This window comes from Anser brachyrhynchus (assembly GCF_964034855.1).
Source record: "Anser brachyrhynchus genome assembly, chromosome: 9".
NCBI lineage: Eukaryota > Metazoa > Chordata > Aves > Anseriformes > Anatidae > Anser > Anser brachyrhynchus.
Window position 1 is genome coordinate 20,292,541 of NC_137703.1, and position 11,700 is coordinate 20,304,240.

Consider the following 11,700-nt stretch of genomic DNA (forward strand, 5'->3'; position numbering starts at 1 on the left):
TTTTCTTTAAATAACATACTTAAGTGTTTTGGTTTTTTTTTTTTTCTACATCTGCCTTGCTGTTTAAACATTACATACATGTAACAGGTCAGCCTTCCCAACTCCCTTCTCAGCCAGGGACACAACTGCAGAACAAAGTCATTCAGTCTTTCCCTCTCCTCTGCTGGTGTGTGGTAATCATTCACCAGGTTTGCTCCTTAAATGTTCCTCCCACATTCCTTGTTCAGACTCTCCTTAGAAATTAAGCCCTTTTTAGTTGCCCTCTGGCTATTTTCCTGACTTGTCTGATACTTCTTTCAGCACTTGCATATCCTGCAACTAGACTTATTTTCCCCTATTTCTTACCTAAATTAACCCTATCCTGTGCAAGTTTTGTTAATCTCATCACAGGATTAAAGAAGGAAGATTCCATGATCCCTAGCTTTACAACTCTGTTGACTTGAGGCAAAGCCTGATGTAAAAATACAGATATTGTTCAGCCTAATTCAAAGCTTGACAATGCCTGTCATGGATGTAAAGATCACACCTCGTATTTTGTCAAAAACAAAGACATTGGTTCATCAAAATCATGCATGGAAACTTGATCTGACATCCAGTAAATCACTGGTCAAACACACTGAAAAAGTAGGGTTGGGTTCTGGGTGAGACTGAATTTTTTAATCATGTATCAAGAGAGACCCTAATCTGTAAAATAAGAACAAGGATGTATCTGCTCCCTCCCCCCCTCCTCCCCCCCCCCCCCCTTTTATTTTCAGAATTCCAGAAATGTGTCTCTTAGCAAACTTGATCTCAAAGACCATACAGAGGATGTGTCAGAATGAGTAACTAGGTAGCATATCTTCATAAGGGCAGTGTTTTGCAAAGTTCTTTCCTCCAAGGGAAAAAGGAAACCCTTGCAATTCTTTGTCTTTGAACCACTGCCTCCTCTAACCAGACCAGACACTGTCCATTTTTTACAGTTTGCCCTTGAAGACAGGTTCGAGTAATAAAGCTGAATGTGATCCCATTTTATGAAAAGGCAAATAGCTGGCATAGAATTAATCTTGCAAAAATGAGGCAGGTGATAAGTCAGATAAGAACCAAGCCTCCTTGATCTTATTTAGGACTCTCTCGAACCTGAGCCAGAGAAATGGAAATCTATGAAAGGGTACCTTACTGAACTGTGATGGACTATATCCAAGAGAAGATTAAGCTGCAAGATAGACATACCTTGATGGATTTATTCCATTAGACTGCAGAAGAGAGAGACAGTAATGTGAAGAAATTCTAGTTTAAATCACTGAGCCAATTTTATTTTGGATGTAACTAAGTTAGATCGCAATAGAACTATAAACAGAATAAATTTGTCCCCTGGGATTGATGTCTTGATTTTGTGGCTTAAATATTTGATTGTTTACCTGCTAAGTTGATATTATATTACATTGTCTAAAGTAAGCTAACTAATTTTCATTCTTGTGGTCAAAGCCATTATCTCCAATGCATTTGTTCAGATGGTACATTTCACTTTAAATTTGATTCTAGCTTCCACTGTATTGCTTTCTAATTATGTTTCCAGTGGACATTTCACCCTGGTATCTGTATGAGCTGAGTTATTCACAGTTAGAATTTTATTGCACCTAAATTACAAGTTTGGAATGTTGCTTCACATGTGATTAGTTTGAGTAATTGTCAAGAGTCTGCCATACAGCCCGTGTTCACTGAGACGAGGCCCGTATAAATTAGGCAGGGAGTGAGTCTACCAGGAGAGTTTGTGCAGTAGATAAAGACTCTGCTATTGCTAGCAGTGTTTTCATGTGTAATTAGAAAATGCATTGTTCTCCAATTAAGGAAATTAATTAAAATCGAGCAGATGGTAATCAAGGCATATTGCAATATAATTTTCTCTGGCACTTGCATTACTCTTAGGTGCTATCGATGTACAGTATTGGGTTTACGTTGTAAATTTAGCTCTGGGATACAATATCCTTACTCTCTGTTCCTTAATATACTCTTCTCACTCATTCTTTCCATTTGGTTTTCATCTAACTGCACAATAAATCCTTTGGTACACATAAAAGACATTGGCTACAAAGTATAGAATTCATTACCGGATTTTTTTCTTCTCCTCCACGGTAGTCCTGGTCAACAACAACAAATAGCTAACAAGCAAACATTTCATCAATGAAAACTGCAAATTGTTACGTGTGGTGTGATGCCACTGACCATGTAAGGCAATAAGAATGATCATCATAATAACAACACCTGAAAACTGATAATGTTGCTCAGGTTATCAGAAATGTAATGTTCTCCATAAAAATATTTGACTCAGAACCTGAAGCATTTGTTATTTGCTTTCAAAATGCCTTAGAGTTCCCAGGAGATGGTAGATAATGGACCACTAAGCCTCTGGAAGGAACAACACCTGACAAAACTAAAAATCAGTTTCAATCAAAACATCCAGTCCATGTTTACTTCATTTATCAAAAATACCTTGGGATAACAGAGACACTTAGAAAACTCAGGGCTGAAAGCTCAAAACATGTAAGTCACAATAGCTAGAGTAGCCCTTCTACCTTCAGTCATTCAAAAGTGTTTGATTATGTTGATCTCCTTAACACAGTTAAGATACGCATGCACACTCCATGTGTTTCTATGGTGGTGATCGTGCATAATTCTAACATCTTCAGATTTTAGTGCAAACATATGCAAAAATATCTTTTCAGGCCCTTTTTGATCTATTCTAGCTGGTAATGATACCTATTTCCCTGTCCAAGGCTCTAAATATGCTCCTTTTTTAGCTGAGTTTGGCAGAAATGTGCAAAGTAGCTCAGACTTAGTGTGGGGAAGTCAATGCGTTTATGACTAACAGCTTGGGGAGCGGGAGGGATGACAAGTAACAGCCCTAATGGCTGATTTTTAAAGAACTACACAATTGTGCTATTTCATGCTAAGACATGAAAACAAGATAAAGAGAGAAATACACCGTTCCACAAGGAATATCTGCTATGACTTTTGCCTCTAGCAGAAAATTCAAAATGTATCTCTGAAGTGCAGAGCTAACATAAGGCTGCATTCCACAGTGACGCTTCAGGCACTACTGAGGATCAAAGGGTACATTCTCAGCCATCCCTCCTTGCATGGGAGACATTGGCCTGTGCTTCTTAAGGGGAAATCCCCTATAAAGCTCTGTTCCACGTCTTATCACACCCAACTTGACATGGGGCTAACAAACACCTTATGCCCCACTGAAAGGCACCTGCCCACCTTGCTCTACTTTTTTTCTGCATCTAAGAAGGCAGTGCAGCCTAAATTCGTAACTTTCACCACAATTCACCTTCCTCATCAACAACAGAAAAGCTTCTTGTTTTTTCAGTGTCAACTGAGGCCAATACTCACAGTGTCTGTGTTACTGTAACACTCCTGCACAGGTGAACACTCCTGCCTTAACTTAGTTAAGGCTCTTAAAGCCACTGATCAAGGTTGCTGCTTGAAGGAAATGTTAATCATTTTTTCCCAGTGAAGATATTACTTTGCTATTTTATAAGTAAACACATTTATTTTGAGCAGTCCAACCCTGGACTGTTAACTAACGTATTCTACGTGCAAATACAGGAATCAACAAGAAAAATATTGAGGAAAACCTAGAAAAAGGTTAATCTCCCTTCACATATTTGTCTGGTAAACTGTGCTACTTCAGAGACAAGTAATTAGTTTTCTCACTTTTTACTTATCTGTCATTACCTACTTTAAACACTAAACATATGCTCAGGTAATATAATTCCCTTAAATTTACCAAAATATATATATATATATCTTTTTAACTGGATAAGCAGTAATAATGTTCTCTTCAAGGACTTTGAGAGAATAAATATGGTTTATTTTTTGGATTTTTTTTCATTGAAGACTAATTCAAAAATATTCTGAATGTTTTATATCATTTAAAACATTTCCTTTTAGATACTTTATTAAAAAAAACAGTTACGCAAAAAAATTCTTACTTAAAACTATTATACTTGAAATAACAAGGCTGAGTGGATCACAGAGACCTGTGTCGTGGTAGTTTAGAAATACTGTGAGTTGTCATGATCTGGGGTACAGCAGTTACAAAATAAAGCCTTTTTGCGCCAAAACATAGAGCTACACAGAATGGCAGAGAAAAACAAGCAAACATTGCAAACTGATTTTTTGGGTACTTAAATACCTTCTTAATTCTAATGTCAAGCTCCTGATATCATTGGAAATGCTTAAAATAGCAGACATGCTGTGAGAAATGAACCGCTATTACACAAATAAAAAGCTATTTGCACTAGGTATGTAACATTCTGGCCCAGCTTTGCAGTTAATAATGCAACCTTAGGAAAGCTGTTTAATCACATTTCACACTACCATCCATAAAATGAAAGTAGTACTTGTTTATTGAAGATGACCACGACCTGAGAAGCAAATGCCTACAGAAGTTTTTCAGATCTTCATATTGACAGAATAATGCCATTATAGCTTTCTAAATGAAAAGAGGACCTTGCAAAATTCAGATTTTAAGGACATCATTTGACAAAGTCAAAATTAGAGTCTGGTCTGATCTAGAATGTTTTAGCTAGCTTGCTTTTCTAGACATGTTAGCTTGCACATCTCTATCAGACTGTATTGATACAGCATGGGTCAAACAAATTCAGTAGACCAGAGAGAAGGTCGATCTGAAGGTACATTGTATGTAAAGCTGCAACATGAAATGATGTCCATCTCTATTTCTTTATGTTAGGTTTCATATTGAATTGTCTAATTTGCTATGACTCTTCTGTTCCAGTGTCCTTTATTATCACCTAGCAAGTCCATGAGATTGCCCAGAACTGTAGACAAGTTAATGCAGAATAAGCATTAATAGGAATAATGCTCAGAATAAGAAACAGAGAATAAAAATAAAGATGAGGTCAAAAATAACTCTTCGCATTCAGACTATTTATATACAATGAAGATGAAGGAAGATGAGAGGAGGCATTGATGAGGGCCCTGAATTTGGAAAGCTGTTGAGGAGAACATGGAGAGAATAGCCCTTCTGTGGCAAAAGTGAAGATTTATCTCCTTATTTTTAAAGTTAAATGAAGTTTCCTTAACAGCTGCAAAACTTTTCTAATTGTTCACACAGTAGCACTAGCCATGGAATGACTCCATAAAAATGGGATTCCCTTTCTGCTCTTCAAATTGAAGTCAGTTTATCACATTTAATAAAGATTACCAACAATCCAGAACATACATTTCTCAGACTGCCACAAGGATAATAGATGTGTCTAGTAACAGTGGGTTCAGAAAACATTAGGCCTTTGACAATAGTCAATCCACAGACCAAGCGTTGCCTGTACTATAAAGAGTAAAAAGAGTGATAAATCAAAATGGAAATAGAGAACTGAGCAGCAAATCTGACCCTCCTTCATCTCCCTATTCAGTCTCTAAGTGCCTTGATGTCAAATCCATTATGGCCAAATGGAAAAAAAAAATAAAAAACAATGAATGTAATCAGTTTCCATGCAGAACTAGCAAGGAGCACTTGATTTATAAAAAGGTAAGAGATTCTCTTCCTTTAGTTCTTCTCGTTCCTTATGCACTAAAAGTGACTGTTCAGCATGAAAACTAAAACTTCAGAAAGGAATGCTTTACTGTAAATCAGGTGCTTCCATCCTCTGCGTAAAAACATTTAGTATAAATGGAAAGAAAGGAAAAGAATTTCACTTTCTCCCTATCTCACTATGCAGATAAGAAGCAGTATACCTAGCATGAGAGATTCAAGTCCCTACAGCTTGAGTTTAGGCCAGAAGAGCTTTGAGGAAAGCAGAGTGTTGTACATCAAATATACACCAGTGTCCAAATTCAGAGTTTGTCTAGTTATTTCCTTCTTAATATTACTGTTGTGGCAGGCTGAAAAATGTCTTCTCTATCGTACTTTAGGGAATATATCACCTAGCCTCGCTGCAATCAAATGAGCTTTCAGACCTCTACCAAGGTCTTCCAGATTATTAGAGGAAACAAATGGGATACTAGGCATTTTGATTCACTCTTACCCACACAGCTTTCTGTCTGCCATCTGTTAAGCAAATCAGAGATCTTAAATGCTGTTATAGATTCAAGGTAACTTTCTAATGCACCCAGATGTCTCCTTTGAAAAGATGTTATCACTTAACAGTTGCTACTAGTTTTATATGAACACTTTGCAGACTTTTTCATGTTAGTTATTAATATATCACTTCTCTCTACATTGAGATGTGTACCAGTGCATCTATTTCTATGTATACAAACACACACATCAATGTATGACTACATCTGTCAAAACTATTGTATTAATTCATGGTTGAAGTTCAGCATGGTTGAAACCTTCATTCTGCTCTTTTAGCTCATGCACCTTGGAGCTCTCTGATTACTTTTTCAATATTAAATACAATAATAGGCAAATCTTTACCCTAGCTTTGATTAAAGCTTGCAGCTGCAACATATTTTGATACACTGAAAAACATCATATTTCTTCACTTTCAGCATGAGATTTGTGGGGGAAAAATCATTTTAGCTGTAGCAAAAATTAAATGAGGTTGCCAAACTCTCCTGCATTTCTTTAAGTAACACAACCAGGAAGTATCTCTTGCAAGACAAAAATTAGAAGACCAGCACTGAAAAAGAAAATTATTTTTCAACTGGATGGTAAGAATAATTTAGCAAGTGTCACTTTGGCTTTTTCAGACTCTCACTGGCAGAAAGCATCTTGTTGACTGAAGATGAATCTAATTCTTTCAGAAGGCTGCTGGAGTCACCAGGCTCCCCTAGCATAAGCACACACAAAAAAAATAAAAAAAAATCCATGCATACTATGCAGCAGGACCTGAGAGATAAACCCAATCTGCTTAGCTAATGCTGAAACCAGAAATGTTCTAGTGACATTAGTGACACTCCTAGACAAACAACTGCTGCTTTCACAGCTGCTCAGGTGTCCTTGTACATGCTGTGCCACTTACCTTGCATGGCCAGGACAGTACCAGACCAGGCATCTCTTCACTGTGCTCCCATGAACAGAGTGGACTTGCTGACATCGTTTCACATTTTCCTGACACTGTGGCTAACAACAAAGGTCTGCAGTCTCCCACTAATATTAATGCAGCTACTGATGCTTTACGAATTTTATTTTTGCATCTTCAGGTTTAAACAAAGAGACACCTGAGACAATTTCTAATTCAACTCTCAAAACCTATTATCTACGAAATCTCGGGCCTTCCTCAATAGAAAAATCATGCTTCGTTGGGTGGAATAGCTATTCCTACTAATCAACATTTTCAGACAACACGGACAAAGCACTCTTATTGACCTTAACTTTTTCAGTATACCGAATTAAAAGCAGACGAGCACACTGAGGGAAATGTTTCCAGTGTCATTCTATTGCCATCTGGTGATCATACCACGTAACCACATGCATTTGTATTTAAACCAGTAGGTCACAATCGGGCTCCCAAGTGTCTGTGGGTCCATGAACTATTTCTAGGAGGACTGAAAAATGTCAAGAAAAAAATATATTCACTCTCAACAGTCTTAGATTCTAAATTCACTATTCCATTTCTCTTGGAAAATTTAACGGGTCAAAACATCAAAGAATACTGATAATCACTATATACCTATATATATACACATATATATGTGTATGTATGTATATGTGTATATATATATAGTAGTAATGCAGTATATGTATGTGCATGTATACATATATAAAATTCAACTGCAGCCTTGCAATAAAAAACAAGAATGGGCTTCCAGGCAAGCAGAAAACATAGTGTAATAGACTTTTTTCTTTTCCCCTGCACACATTACATACTCCCAATATTCCAATAACAAAAATCCAGCTACAAAGATCACGAAGTTGTCTTAAATATAGTAACAGTTTGAGGAGCAGGCATTTCAGATATCTTCTGAGTTCTAAATACACGAAGCTCATGTGTTTGAAGGACTTTCTGCTACCTTGAAAACAAACAACATTAAAAACACATCTATGATCCTGATACAACCTTTTGATTCACGAAGATGTAGGGTTAAGAAAGCTACTTTGTATTGGGAGATATGGGCTCAACTCACCAAGTTTAAAAACATGATCATGTTGTATTATTCAAGTTTAATGTTTCAGGGACCGCTCCAAAAACTAGGTAGTTAAGGAATCTTTCAACTTAATAAACTATGGATTAGTAATAGATGCCCTTATTTAGATAAATAACAAGATGTTCCATTTTCTTCTGTTCCCTAAACGATAACATTTCATGTTCAAAAATAAAATAAAATAAAAAATCTAAACCATGACATTTCAATGTAATTTTGTTTTGGTCTAAACCAATACAACTTGCTTTCACATATTTTTTCAACCAGTTTATTACATGCTCAATGAATCTGAAATTTTTCAGCTTCAGAGTGAAAACTATGTTATAAAAGCAATAACTACATAACAAAGCAACAACTATCACAGTAAAGTTAACAATAGCAATTAATCTAGCACTAGTGTCTCCAGTAAATTTGAATTTCTCTGTACTCATTAAATCCCAAACTTATATCATTATACAGAGTTTTCCCCATGATTCAAACATTTCTACATCATCTCTCTTGCCTCTGGTTCTCAAACCATTATATTTCATTTCTTTCTAGCCCTTGTTTGTTCTGTTTGGATTCTTTTATTTTGTTGGGATTCCATAGGGCATCAATCTGTTTGTTTCACCCTTTTTCTCTGGAGCTGAAATCTTGCCACATGTGAAAAATAACTCTCTGGTTCTCTAAAATTTTAGACTTCATTTTAACTTTAAAAGATAAAAATTCTGCTGAGGAATTCTGCTAAGGCTGCCCTAGCTATTAGGCAGCGCTTTATTTATGAGCCTTTGATTTCTTCAGAACATGGTTTACTTTACTTAATCAGATTAATTTTGGACAGATACAAAATTCCCAGCAGAGTCACTGAAAACGTTTCCTAGACTCCAATGGGTTTTAGATTAGATTCTTGATAACTATTACTATGTATGTGTTTGGTCTCCAGGGCCACTACATATTAAATATTACACATTCAAAACATGTCTGGTAGGTTAAATACTCCTCCATCCTTCTTCCAGCTAAACCTCAAATTTAATTCCATCATTTTTCCAAAGGAGATAACTTTATGTCATGTTTGCTATAGCATGTTTAAGATATTTTCCTTACAGCAGTCACAGCACATGTTTTTTATATTAGCAATTTAGAGCTTCTAGTAAGATGAGTCTGGGTTCTTTGTGCCTTTGAGAAACATTCACCCAATCTGTGGTCCTTTCAGCAGAAAGTTGCCTGGTTTCCCTACTAGCTAAAACATGACAACGAGCTTTCACCCCCATCAGAGGGGCTAGATGGAACACAATGGCAACTCTTTCTCAACAGTCTCTGCTGAAACCCTTACATCCTGCATGAGATGCTATATGGGGACACATCCAAAATGCTCCTTGGGGCAGGAGAGAGAGCAGGCATCCTGTTTTGCAGAGTCCTAGGCTCAAAACAATGAGCTGCAAGGAAGCTCATCCCCTTTCTATAGTTAGTCCCTACTGCTCATTTTTGTCTCACCTAAACCTAAACTCGCATCTGAATCACACAAATTAGGGAGATTAGTCATCTGAGGTTTACCTTTGGCCAAAGAAGCCAAGCTACCCTAGAGGCTTGGTGCAAACACAGTCACTGCTGAGTGCTGCAGACAGGTGAGTGGGTTTAGATTCAAGCCTAAACAATAAAATACATAAACTAGAAGTAAATAAAATAAAATAAAATAAAAATGGCTGTAACTGTCACAATAACAAGCATACTTAGAAAACAAAATCCAGATTTTACTAAGGAATCCTGTCTAGTGAATGAAGTCATTTCCCTCATATTCCATATGAAATACTTCATTTTACTAAATGAATAAACCATTCTACAAGCTTCTAGGTAACAAATAAATATTTCTACCCAGTAACTCAGGTTGGAATGCAAGACATCAAAAATACACATGGGTGAGATATGATTCAAAACATTTTGGGATGACCCTAGAGTGAACTTCTTACTCTTGAGTGCCAAGAAAATCTTGATGTTATACTAGTCCCATGAACCAACACTGCAACTCATTTAGCCAGTGACATTATTTTCATTTATTTTACAGTGAAATCCTGAGTGTTTTGCGTTTGTCGGCTTTTTTTTTTTTCATTATTTATATTTTCAGCTTTTTTTTTTTTTTAATAACTAACACTAGGTGGTGCTTTCTGATGAGAAAACCCTAGACAAATTTTTCTTTAAAACATACTACCGCTGCAGCGCTGGAAGAAAATAAAATGGGCATTGCAATTATGGCAGTCTTTGAGGAACCATGTCACCTTATTCTCAGTCCTTGCTTTTTTTTTCCTGAGTAAAAGAAACTCACTACACAGTCATTAAAGTGTAAGCTGCAGGACAAAATTAAGTTCCTTACTGCCTTTTTTTTATTGTATGAAGCTCCAGTGTTATGAAGTTACTACATTTTTTTCATATTAAACATCAAAATAGTGACTGTAGTCATACATGGTATGCATATTCTATTCCTACAGATACTTAAATAAAAGGCTTAAATACCTGTAAGTATAAATATTATATGTCTGTATAAAGTACTCAATATTATTAAACAACCTTTTTTCATGGTGAGTGATAGTAAAATCTGATACTCCATGAGAAACAAAAGGGGAAAATGCAATTCCTATAATTTAAACACAGGGGTAAACAGTCTACATTAAATGCTTAAATAAAATAATAAAATATTTTTTTCTTATCTTTGTTATAAAGAAGTTAGTTGTAGCTTGCCTGGATCAGTAGCCCCTGATCCATGCATATGTTCATTTCTGACATTTCCGTTTGATAAAGAGGAAGTTATGCTGCAGGAAAAATACTGTGTGGTCAATGTTAACAATATGATGCTTTAAAAGAGCTTACTCCTCAACCCATTATGCATTCCTAATAAGCCTGTAAACCTCAAATGTGTGTCATTTTTAATTAGATTAACAAATTATCTGTCAACACCTGCTAAGTATATTCATTCACTATGGAAAATAACTTAGTAGTTAAATAAATATAATGACCAATTATGCCTTTAATGAATCAGTGCTGCAAGTTAACATACTGGTAAGTAGGACATAGAATGAACACAGAGTAATTAGATCAAACTGAAGAACAAGCTGAGCTCTATATAATACCTACTCCTGCAAGGAGTAGCAATTAGCAATTAGTGATGTGTTATCTTCAAAACCAGCTGATGTATGCACTTGGGGAAATACAGCAGGTGACCTTCCCACAGAAAACGTTAAATTCTGCTCTCTGCAAGAACTGAGGCACTGCTGAAAGAGCTTCATCTCCCACAGAATTCCTCATTCCCTCTGTAGGCACTAATTTATTTAACAGGAATTAATTGGTTGTGACTGGAGTGAACTCGCTCTCTTTGACATATGCAGCCTGCTCCTTTGCAGAAATGCCCAGGTGGCAGGACATTTTGCTAAATAAACAAACAAACAAATAAATAAATAGATGTGGGAAAACTGAACAGTGAGGTAGTGGGAAGGAAATCTCCTTCCCAAGACTACAAAGGTAATTTTGCTGATTAATTATATTTTATTAGTTAATTACATATTATATTCTCCCACTGTACCTTGGATGAGAAATTGTATGGACTAATGTTGATGAGATGAAGTACCTCCAGGG